Below are 9,282 nucleotides of genomic sequence, written 5' to 3'. Positions count from 1 at the left end.
AAAGCCTGGCTCTCGGAGATGGTGCGTTTGTAGTAGGGAATAGAGGCTGGAAGGGAAAGAGCCCGCCGTGAAAATGCCTCCTTCCCTGCGGGGGAATTCCAATGCGCACCAGAGTGCGTACGTTGTGTTTGTCCCCCACCCTGCGCCGGGTAGGGCCTGCCCTGGAAGCTGTCAGAGCTGCTCGTCGGTCTCATGGCACACCGTGGGGATTTGCGCACGAGCTGGTACAGTCCCTTTGGTGTCAGGTTTGTGGTTGAGACTCCCCACGTCACTCTCCCGTAACACGCATGTACGGTGCGTTCCGTAGCGAACGTAAATTCCAGACGTCCCCGAGGATAGGGATGATTGTAGCGGAGCCTGAGTCCCTTCTGAGGACAGCCTTGTCCACTCGGGAGCCCTTGGACAGCTCCGCCACAGGACTCCGGGATGCCCTGCTCCCCAGGGCTCTTTGCGCCCCGGGGCAGCCCCTGCATGGAAGAGGAGGGCCCTTTGTGAGGAGGGGGCATTAAGGGCCTGGCAGGGTCCTACAGGCAGAGCCCTGCAGGCAGAGCCCTTAAGGCAGAGCCCTGCAGGAAGAGCGGTGACACTGGTGCGGCTCTGCTTTCTCATGTGGAGAATGAGCTCTTAAATTCCGTCCCGTGTCCATGTTCCTGGTCCGCGCCGGGCAAGCTTGCGTGGAGCTGGGGAAGGTGGCGAGGAGGGCCGTCCCGTCCAGAGCGGCTGGCTGGTGGGAAGGCGGTAGTTTGCCCGGGTGCTGGAATCTCTGTGTTCAGCCTCTCGGGCAAGAGGACCCTTGGCTTCCTCCACTTGGAGACAGCGGCGGCGGCGACGTGCGGATTCAAGGTTGTATCCCCGTGTCCCACTGTGCGGCCCTGGCTGCAGGCAGGCCCCAGAGGGCTGGGCGGAGCGTGTGGCACCGTGCTCCTCCCTGGGCACCCGGTGGAGGGGAGGGTGCCCGGTGCCGATGGCTGTTGCGTTGGGTTTCGTCTTCTTTCGGTGTTGGCGCTTTTGTCTGTCATCCAACCCAGCCCTGCCTTCTGTCCTGCAGGTCACCCCATGGGCCGGAGGGCCCCAAATTTTCGGAGGAGAATCCTGCGTGGCCTGCACCGGGTGCGGCCCGTCGTCGCCCAGCTGGGCACCTGCACCTGGTCCCCCTTGGTGCCCTCTGCAACCTCGCCCCCCACGGCCAGCTGCTCCGCTCGGTAAGAGGAAAGCATAGTCCTCTGTTTCTTCCTTGATTCACTGCAGAAGAAAGGCAGATCGCTCTACGGGGCTTCCCCGTGAATGGGCGGCCGTGACTGGGCTCACGGCCGTGTCCCTCTGGTCCCTTAGCAGACGCACTTGATGGACCGCATCTTCCCCGTCCTGCCCTGGGGAGGGAGGTGTCTGTTGTAGAGGGAAAGAGGGTCCTCTGACGGAGGGCAGACATGTCGGTTCTGCACACGGGCCTTCAAGAGACACCACGATCCGGGCTCCCTGGAGGACAAGCCCGCCCCTGTCACTGTCTGCAGCGAGTGGAGCCCTGACATTCCACAGCCGATGATCTGTTATGGAAGACAAAACCGAACCCGGGGCCTGTGGACTCTTCAGTCAAGGGTCCTGAGACCTGTCTCTAACTCGGTCTGATGTGACACTTAGTGTGATACGGGGAAGAAGGCCTCAAAGATCTTTTGCTCTTCAGCAAACTAACATGTTTTGTAAGGCAGTGAACCGTAAAAGAGTGTTTTGTATTTTATTTTATCTATGCCGAGAAGCTAGTTGACTCGGGGAATTATATAGGTTAGTGGTAAATAGAATGCTTGCTTAGCATGCCGAATTCCGTGTGCTCATTCCCGGTACCTACAATTTAAAACAGAAGAAAAGGAAAAACAAAAACAAGAGCAAACTCCAAATGTTAGAAATACATAGTGCGCAAACCCAACTTCCATATTCATTTTTTTACGTGTTTTCCTCTTACTACTTGGTTTGAAATATATCCCAACCGTGACTTAAGCATTTTTTTCAGAAAATGCTCTAACTCTTTGAAAGTCTTTTCTGCCACTTTTGTTTTGACACATCCACGAACGGATATAGACGCACATGGTGGTTTTAGTATACATTCGTGGATATACTCATTAATGTACCTGTAACTACATTTTACAGATGGTGTGTCAGTGCGCCACTTTACAGAAGAGAGAGGAAGAAAATCTTCCTGGGATGAGGTACAGTCTCTTGGTCTTAATGTCCTTGTGTGACTATATATGTACCAGGGGATTCTGAGACATAAACCGGGGGTTGGTTTGAGTGTGCATTTTCACGTTTGCATCTGCTGATGAGAATTTTTGACTTATGCTTTTAACTTGCACTTTAGTATGTGATTCTGTGCTTAATGCCGTAGGACTGGATAATGCACTTGTGTTCATTTACCAGACTCACCTAGTGAAGCCAGTGTCTGTATGGGCATTCTTGTTTTCAGGGTCTTTCCCTTACAGTTCATTAGAGGATATTGAAAAGAAATTCATCCCTGGGAATGTTAGGTGCATCTTGCTGTTGGTTCTTGTTTTAGCCGTCCTCACTTGAAATTAATTAAGTGATGTTTCATTTTCAAGGCAGCATGTATTGTCTTCCCATTCCACCGCCAGTAACAGTGGTCTAGTTTCCTTAATGCCTTACGCTGTTTCCCACCTGCTCCTTTTACTCAGGCTGCCCTTCCCCAGAGCCCCTCCACATCCCCCCTCTGCGCTGGACCTCTCTTTTACGAAACAGTGCGGTCTTCCCAGCATTCCCTGAGCTATCCACGTGCAGCGGACTCTCCTGTCCTTTGTGGCGTTACTGTACCCGATCACCTCAGTTGTAGAGCTGTTGAATCTCTTCTGTGCTGATTTGTTTTCATGGATCCTGTGCCTCTGGCAGAACAGAGAGGAGAATCTGCCTTTTATTTTTACCGCCAGCTTCTCCCAGGATAGGGCTTATATTCTGATAGCTTCGGTAAATAACTGTTGTCTACCTGACTGACTAAGCGTAGGCACATTATCTGAAGTTCGGTTCCTGATTATCTTGATTTGTGTTCCTAGGAAGGGGCGACTAAGCCCGAAATTACAAAACCGGAGTACGCTACTGGGACTGTAGAAGTGGCTCCGCAGGAGCTGACGGATCATAAAACACTGACCTCTGTTTGTGGAGCACACGGAGCTTATTATACACTGGGTAAGTTAGTGAACGTGGCTGGCATTTCTTGTTCTCTGTGCCTAGACACTAGTGTGCTCTGGGGGAAGGGTATATGTAGCTCAGCAGTAGAGAGAATGCGGGCTTAGCATGCAGGAGTTCCTGGGGTCAGTATCGAGTTCCTCCAAGAAACGAGTGTGATACGTGGAAGGAAGGAAGGAAGGAAGGCGCAAAGTATTTGTTTCGCTTCAGCAGTGTCTTCGCAGGAAAGACTAATCCTCCATCCTTTTCTGTGGTTTTTAGCCGACGCGGGACCTGGCGCGGCTCCGGTGTGGCCCGGCAGGGCCCGCCCACCTGCGGCGGCCCCGGAGGCCCAGGGAAGTGGGGTGGTCATGCTCTGTTGGGCCTCGTCCTGGGAAAGGTGATATTCCCGTTCTCCCGGCAGCCGTTCCTGGCCTCGTCTGCAGAATGTGTGTCCTGTGACGGGTCTGGCGTGGCGTGTCGCTGCCTTTTTCAGACTCAAAACTCTTGCCCAGGAGCCAGTGGGCTGATTCTCCCGGGAGCCAGTCGCCTTGACTGGTGCCTGCAGGAACCTTGAGGGAGTGCTTTGGAGCCGGGGCCCGCAGACTTTGACTGTGTGTTTCTCGAAACAGCGTGAGGAGGGTTAGCCTTCGCTCCACACTGACTTCTCCTGGCTCGGCTGACTCCTTCCTGACCTCCTGCACCTGGGGTTGCTCCTGGGTCACTGAGACGGGTTTCTGTGTCGTCGTTCTTGTGACTGGTTTCCCGGCTCAGGCCAGGTGATTCTCCTGTTTAGAATGTCCATTCAGATCCTGTTAACTGGAAAAGGGGCAAAGCCATCCCTCCAGATTTGTACAGTGTGCTTTGTGCAAATTGTAGTCCTCCTGGTTGTGTTAAACGTCACAGCCCGTCACTGTCTTTTCTCGGGAGGTAAGTGTGTCTTGGCCGCTGCCTCCAGTTGTACTCTGGGCAGAAAAGCCTGGCTCTCGTAGATGGTGCGTTTGTAGAAGGGAATAGAGGCTGGAAGGGAAAGAGCCCGCCGTGAAAATGCCTCCTTCCCTGCGGGGGAATTCCGATGCGCACCAGAGTGCGTACATTGTGTTTGTTCCCCCACCCTGCGCCGGGTCGCGCTAGCCCTGGAAACTGTCAGAGCTGCTCGTCAGCCTCATGGCACACCGTGGGGTTTTGCCCACGAGCTGTTTCAGTATCTTTCGTGTCAGGGGTGAAGTTGAGACTCCCCACATCACTCTCCCGTAGCACGCATGTAGGGTGCGTTCCGTAGCGAACGTAATATCCAGATGTCCCTGAGGATAGGGATGATTGTAGCGGAGCCTGAGTCCCTTCTGAGGACAGCCTTGTCCCCTCGGGAGCCCTTGGCCAGCTCCGCCGCATTACTCCGGGATGCCCAGCTTCCCAGGGCTCTTTGCGCCCAGGGACATCCCCTGGGTGGAGGAGGAGGGCCTTTTGTGAGGAGGAGGTAGAGAGAGCCTGGCAGGGTTCTGTAGGCAGAGCCCTGCAGGCAGAGACCTGCAGGCAGAGCGGTGACCCTGGTTCGGCTCTGCTTGCTCGTGTGGAGAATGAGCTCTTCACGTACGTCCCGTGTCCGTGTCCTGGTCCGCGCCGGGCAAGCTTGCGTGGAGCTGGGGAAGGTGGCGTGGAGGGCCGTCCCACCCAGAGCGGCTGGCTGTTGGGAAGGCGCTAGATTTCCCGGGTGCTGGAAACTATGTGTGCAGCCTCTCGTGCAGGAGGACCCTTGGCTTCCTCTAATTGGAGACAGCGGCGGCGGCGACGTGCGGCTTCAGGGTCGTATCCCCGTGTCCCCCTGTGTGGCCCAGGCTGCAGGAAGGCCCCAGAGGGCTGGGCGGAGCGTGCGGCACCGTGCTGCTCTCTGGGCACCCGGTGGAGGGGAGGGTGACCGGTGCCGACGTCTGCTGCGTTGGGTTTCGGCTCTTGTCGGTGTTGGCGCTTTAGTCTGTCATCCAACCCAGCCCTCCCTTCTGTCCTGCAGGTCACCCCATGGGCCGGAGGGCCCCAACCTTTCCGAGGAGCAGCCTGCGTGGCCTGCCCCGGGTATGGCCCGTCGTCACCCAGCTGGGCACATGCACCTGGTCCCACTTGGTGCCCTGTGAAAATTCGACCCCACCGCCAGCTGCTCCGCTCAGTAAGAGTAAAGCATACTCCTCTGTTTCTTCCTTGAGTCACTGCAGAAGAAAGGCAGATCGCTCTCCGGGGCTACCCCGTGCATGGGCGGCCGTGACTGGGCTCACGGCCGTGTCCCTCTGGTCCCTTAGCAGACTCACTTGATGGACCGCATCTTCCCCGTCCTGCCCTGGGGAGGGAGGTGTCTGTTGTAGAGGGAAAGAGGGTCCTCTGACGGAGGGCAGACGTGTCGGTTATGCACACGGGCCTTCAACTTACACCACGTTCTGGGCTCCCTGGAGGACAAGCCCGTCCCTGTCACTGTCTGCAGCGAGTGGAGCCCTGACATTCCACAGCCGATGATCTGTTATGGAAGACCCAAACGAACCCGGGGCCTGTGGACTCTTCAGTCAAGGGTCCTGAGACCTGTCTCTAACTAGGTGTGATGTGACACTTAGTGTGATACGGGGAAGAAGGCCTCAAAGATCTTTTGCTCTTCAGCAAACTAACATGTTTTGTAAGGCAGTGAACCGTAAAAGAGTGTTTTGTATTTTATTTTATCTATGCCGAGAAGCTAGTTGACTCGGGGAAGGATATAGGTTAGTGGTAAATAGAATGCTTGCTTAGCATGCCGAATTCCGTGTGCTCATTCCCGGTACCTACAATTTAAAACAGAAGAAAAGGAAAAACAAAAACAAGAGCAAACTCCAAATGTTAGAAATACATAGTGCGCAAACCCAACTTCCATATTCATTTTTTTACGTGTTTTCCTCTTACTACTTGGTTTGAAATATATCCCAACCGTGACTTAAGCATTTTTTTCAGAAAATGCTCTAACTCTTTGAAAGTCTTTTCTGCCACTTTTGTTTTGACACATCCACGAACGGATATAGACGCACATGGTGGTTTTAGTATACATTCGTGGATATACTCATTAATGTACCTGTAACTACATTTTACAGATGGTGTGTCAGTGCGCCACTTTACAGAAGAGAGAGGAAGAAAATCTTCCTGGGATGAGGTACAGTCTCTTGGTCTTAATGTCCTTGTGTGACTATATAAGTACCAGGGGATTCTGAGACATAAACCGGGGGTTGGTTTGAGTGTGCATTTTCACGTTTGCATCTGCTGATGAGAATTTTTGACTTATGCTTTTAACTTGCACTTTAGTATGTGATTCTGTGCTTAATGCCGTAGGACTGGATAATGCACTTGTGTTCATTTACCAGACTCACCTAGTGAAGCCAGTGTCTGTATGGGCATTCTTGTTTTCAGGGTCTTTCCCTTACAGTTCATTAGAGGATATTGAAAAGAAATTCATCCCTGGGAATGTTAGGTGCATCTTGCTGTTGGTTCTTGTTTTAGCCGTCCTCACTTGAAATTAATTAAGTGATGTTTCATTTTCAAGGCAGCATGTATTGTCTTCCCATTCCACCGCCAGTAACAGTGGTCTAGTTTCCTTAATGCCTTACGCTGTTTCCCACCTGCTCCTTTTACTCAGGCTGCCCTTCCCCAGAGCCCCTCCACATCCCCCCTCTGCGCTGGACCTCTCTTTTACGAAACAGTGCGGTCTTCCCAGCATTCCCTGAGCTATCCACGTGCAGCGGACTCTCCTGTCCTTTGTGGCGTTACTGTACCCGATCACCTCAGTTGTAGAGCTGTTGAATCTCTTCTGTGCTGATTTGTTTTCATGGATCCTGTGCCTCTGGCAGAACAGAGAGGAGAATCTGCCTTTTATTTTTACCGCCAGCTTCTCCCAGGATAGGGCTTATATTCTGATAGCTTCGGTAAATAACTGTTGTCTACCTGACTGACTAAGCGTAGGCACATTATCTGAAGTTCGGTTCCTGATTATCTTGATTTGTGTTCCTAGGAAGGGGCGACTAAGCCCGAAATTACAAAACCGGAGTACGCTACTGGGACTGTAGAAGTGGCTCCGCAGGAGCTGACGGATCATAAAACACTGACCTCTGTTTGTGGAGCACACGGAGCTTATTATACACTGGGTAAGTTAGTGAACGTGGCTGGCATTTCTTGTTCTCTGTGCCTAGACACTAGTGTGCTCTGGGGGAAGGGTATATGTAGCTCAGCAGTAGAGAGAATGCGGGCTTAGCATGCAGGAGTTCCTGGGGTCAGTATCGAGTTCCTCCAAGAAACGAGTGTGATACGTGGAAGGAAGGAAGGAAGGAAGGCGCAAAGTATTTGTTTCGCTTCAGCAGTGTCTTCGCAGGAAAGACTAATCCTCCATCCTTTTCTGTGGTTTTTAGCCGACGCGGGACCTGGCGCGGCTCCGGTGTGGCCCGGCAGGGCCCGCCCACATGCGGCGGCCCCGGAGGCCCAGGGAAGTGGGGTGGTCATGCTCTGTTGGGCCTCGTCCTGGGAAAGGTGATATTCCCGTTCTCCCGGCAGCCGTTCCTGGCCTCGTCTGCAGAATGTGTGTCCTGTGACGGGTCTGGCGTGGCGTGTCGCTGCCTTTTTCAGACTCAAAACTCTTGCCCAGGAGCCAGTGGGCTGATTCTCCCGGGAGCCAGTCGCCTTGACTGGTGCCTGCAGGAACCTTGAGGGAGTGCTTTGGAGCCGGGGCCCGCAGACTTTGACTGTGTGTTTCTCGAAACAGCGTGAGGAGGGTTAGCCTTCGCTCCACACTGACTTCTCCTGGCTCGGCTGACTCCTTCCTGACCTCCTGCACCTGGGGTTGCTCCTGGGTCACTGAGACGGGTTTCTGTGTCGTCGTTCTTGTGACTGGTTTCCCGGCTCAGGCCAGGTGATTCTCCTGTTTAGAATGTCCATTCAGATCCTGTTAACTGGAAAAGGGGCAAAGCCATCCCTCCAGATTTGTACAGTGTGCTTTGTGCAAATTGTAGTCCTCCTGGTTGTGTTAAACGTCACAGCCCGTCACTGTCTTTTCTCGGGAGGTAAGTGTGTCTTGGCCGCTGCCTCCAGTTGTACTCTGGGCAGAAAAGCCTGGCTCTCGTAGATGGTGCGTTTGTAGAAGGGAATAGAGGCTGGAAGGGAAAGAGCCCGCCGTGAAAATGCCTCCTTCCCTGCGGGGGAATTCCGATGCGCACCAGAGTGCGTACATTGTGTTTGTTCCCCCACCCTGCGCCGGGTCGCGCTAGCCCTGGAAACTGTCAGAGCTGCTCGTCAGCCTCATGGCACACCGTGGGGTTTTGCCCACGAGCTGTTTCAGTATCTTTCGTGTCAGGGGTGAAGTTGAGACTCCCCACATCACTCTCCCGTAGCACGCATGTAGGGTGCGTTCCGTAGCGAACGTAATATCCAGATGTCCCTGAGGATAGGGATGATTGTAGCGGAGCCTGAGTCCCTTCTGAGGACAGCCTTGTCCCCTCGGGAGCCCTTGGCCAGCTCCGCCGCATTACTCCGGGATGCCCAGCTTCCCAGGGCTCTTTGCGCCCAGGGACATCCCCTGGGTGGAGGAGGAGGGCCTTTTGTGAGGAGGAGGTAGAGAGAGCCTGGCAGGGTTCTGTAGGCAGAGCCCTGCAGGCAGAGACCTGCAGGCAGAGCGGTGACCCTGGTTCGGCTCTGCTTGCTCGTGTGGAGAATGAGCTCTTCACGTACGTCCCGTGTCCGTGTCCTGGTCCGCGCCGGGCAAGCTTGCGTGGAGCTGGGGAAGGTGGCGTGGAGGGCCGTCCCACCCAGAGCGGCTGGCTGTTGGGAAGGCGCTAGATTTCCCGGGTGCTGGAAACTATGTGTGCAGCCTCTCGTGCAGGAGGACCCTTGGCTTCCTCTAATTGGAGACAGCGGCGGCGGCGACGTGCGGCTTCAGGGTCGTATCCCCGTGTCCCCCTGTGTGGCCCAGGCTGCAGGAAGGCCCCAGAGGGCTGGGCGGAGCGTGCGGCACCGTGCTGCTCTCTGGGCACCCGGTGGAGGGGAGGGTGACCGGTGCCGACGTCTGCTGCGTTGGGTTTCGGCTCTTGTCGGTGTTGGCGCTTTAGTCTGTCATCCAACCCAGCCCTC

This window comes from Camelus dromedarius, chromosome 22 (assembly GCF_036321535.1).
Source record: "Camelus dromedarius isolate mCamDro1 chromosome 22, mCamDro1.pat, whole genome shotgun sequence".
Classification (NCBI taxonomy): domain Eukaryota; kingdom Metazoa; phylum Chordata; class Mammalia; order Artiodactyla; family Camelidae; genus Camelus; species Camelus dromedarius.
This window is presented reverse-complemented; position numbering follows the sequence as displayed.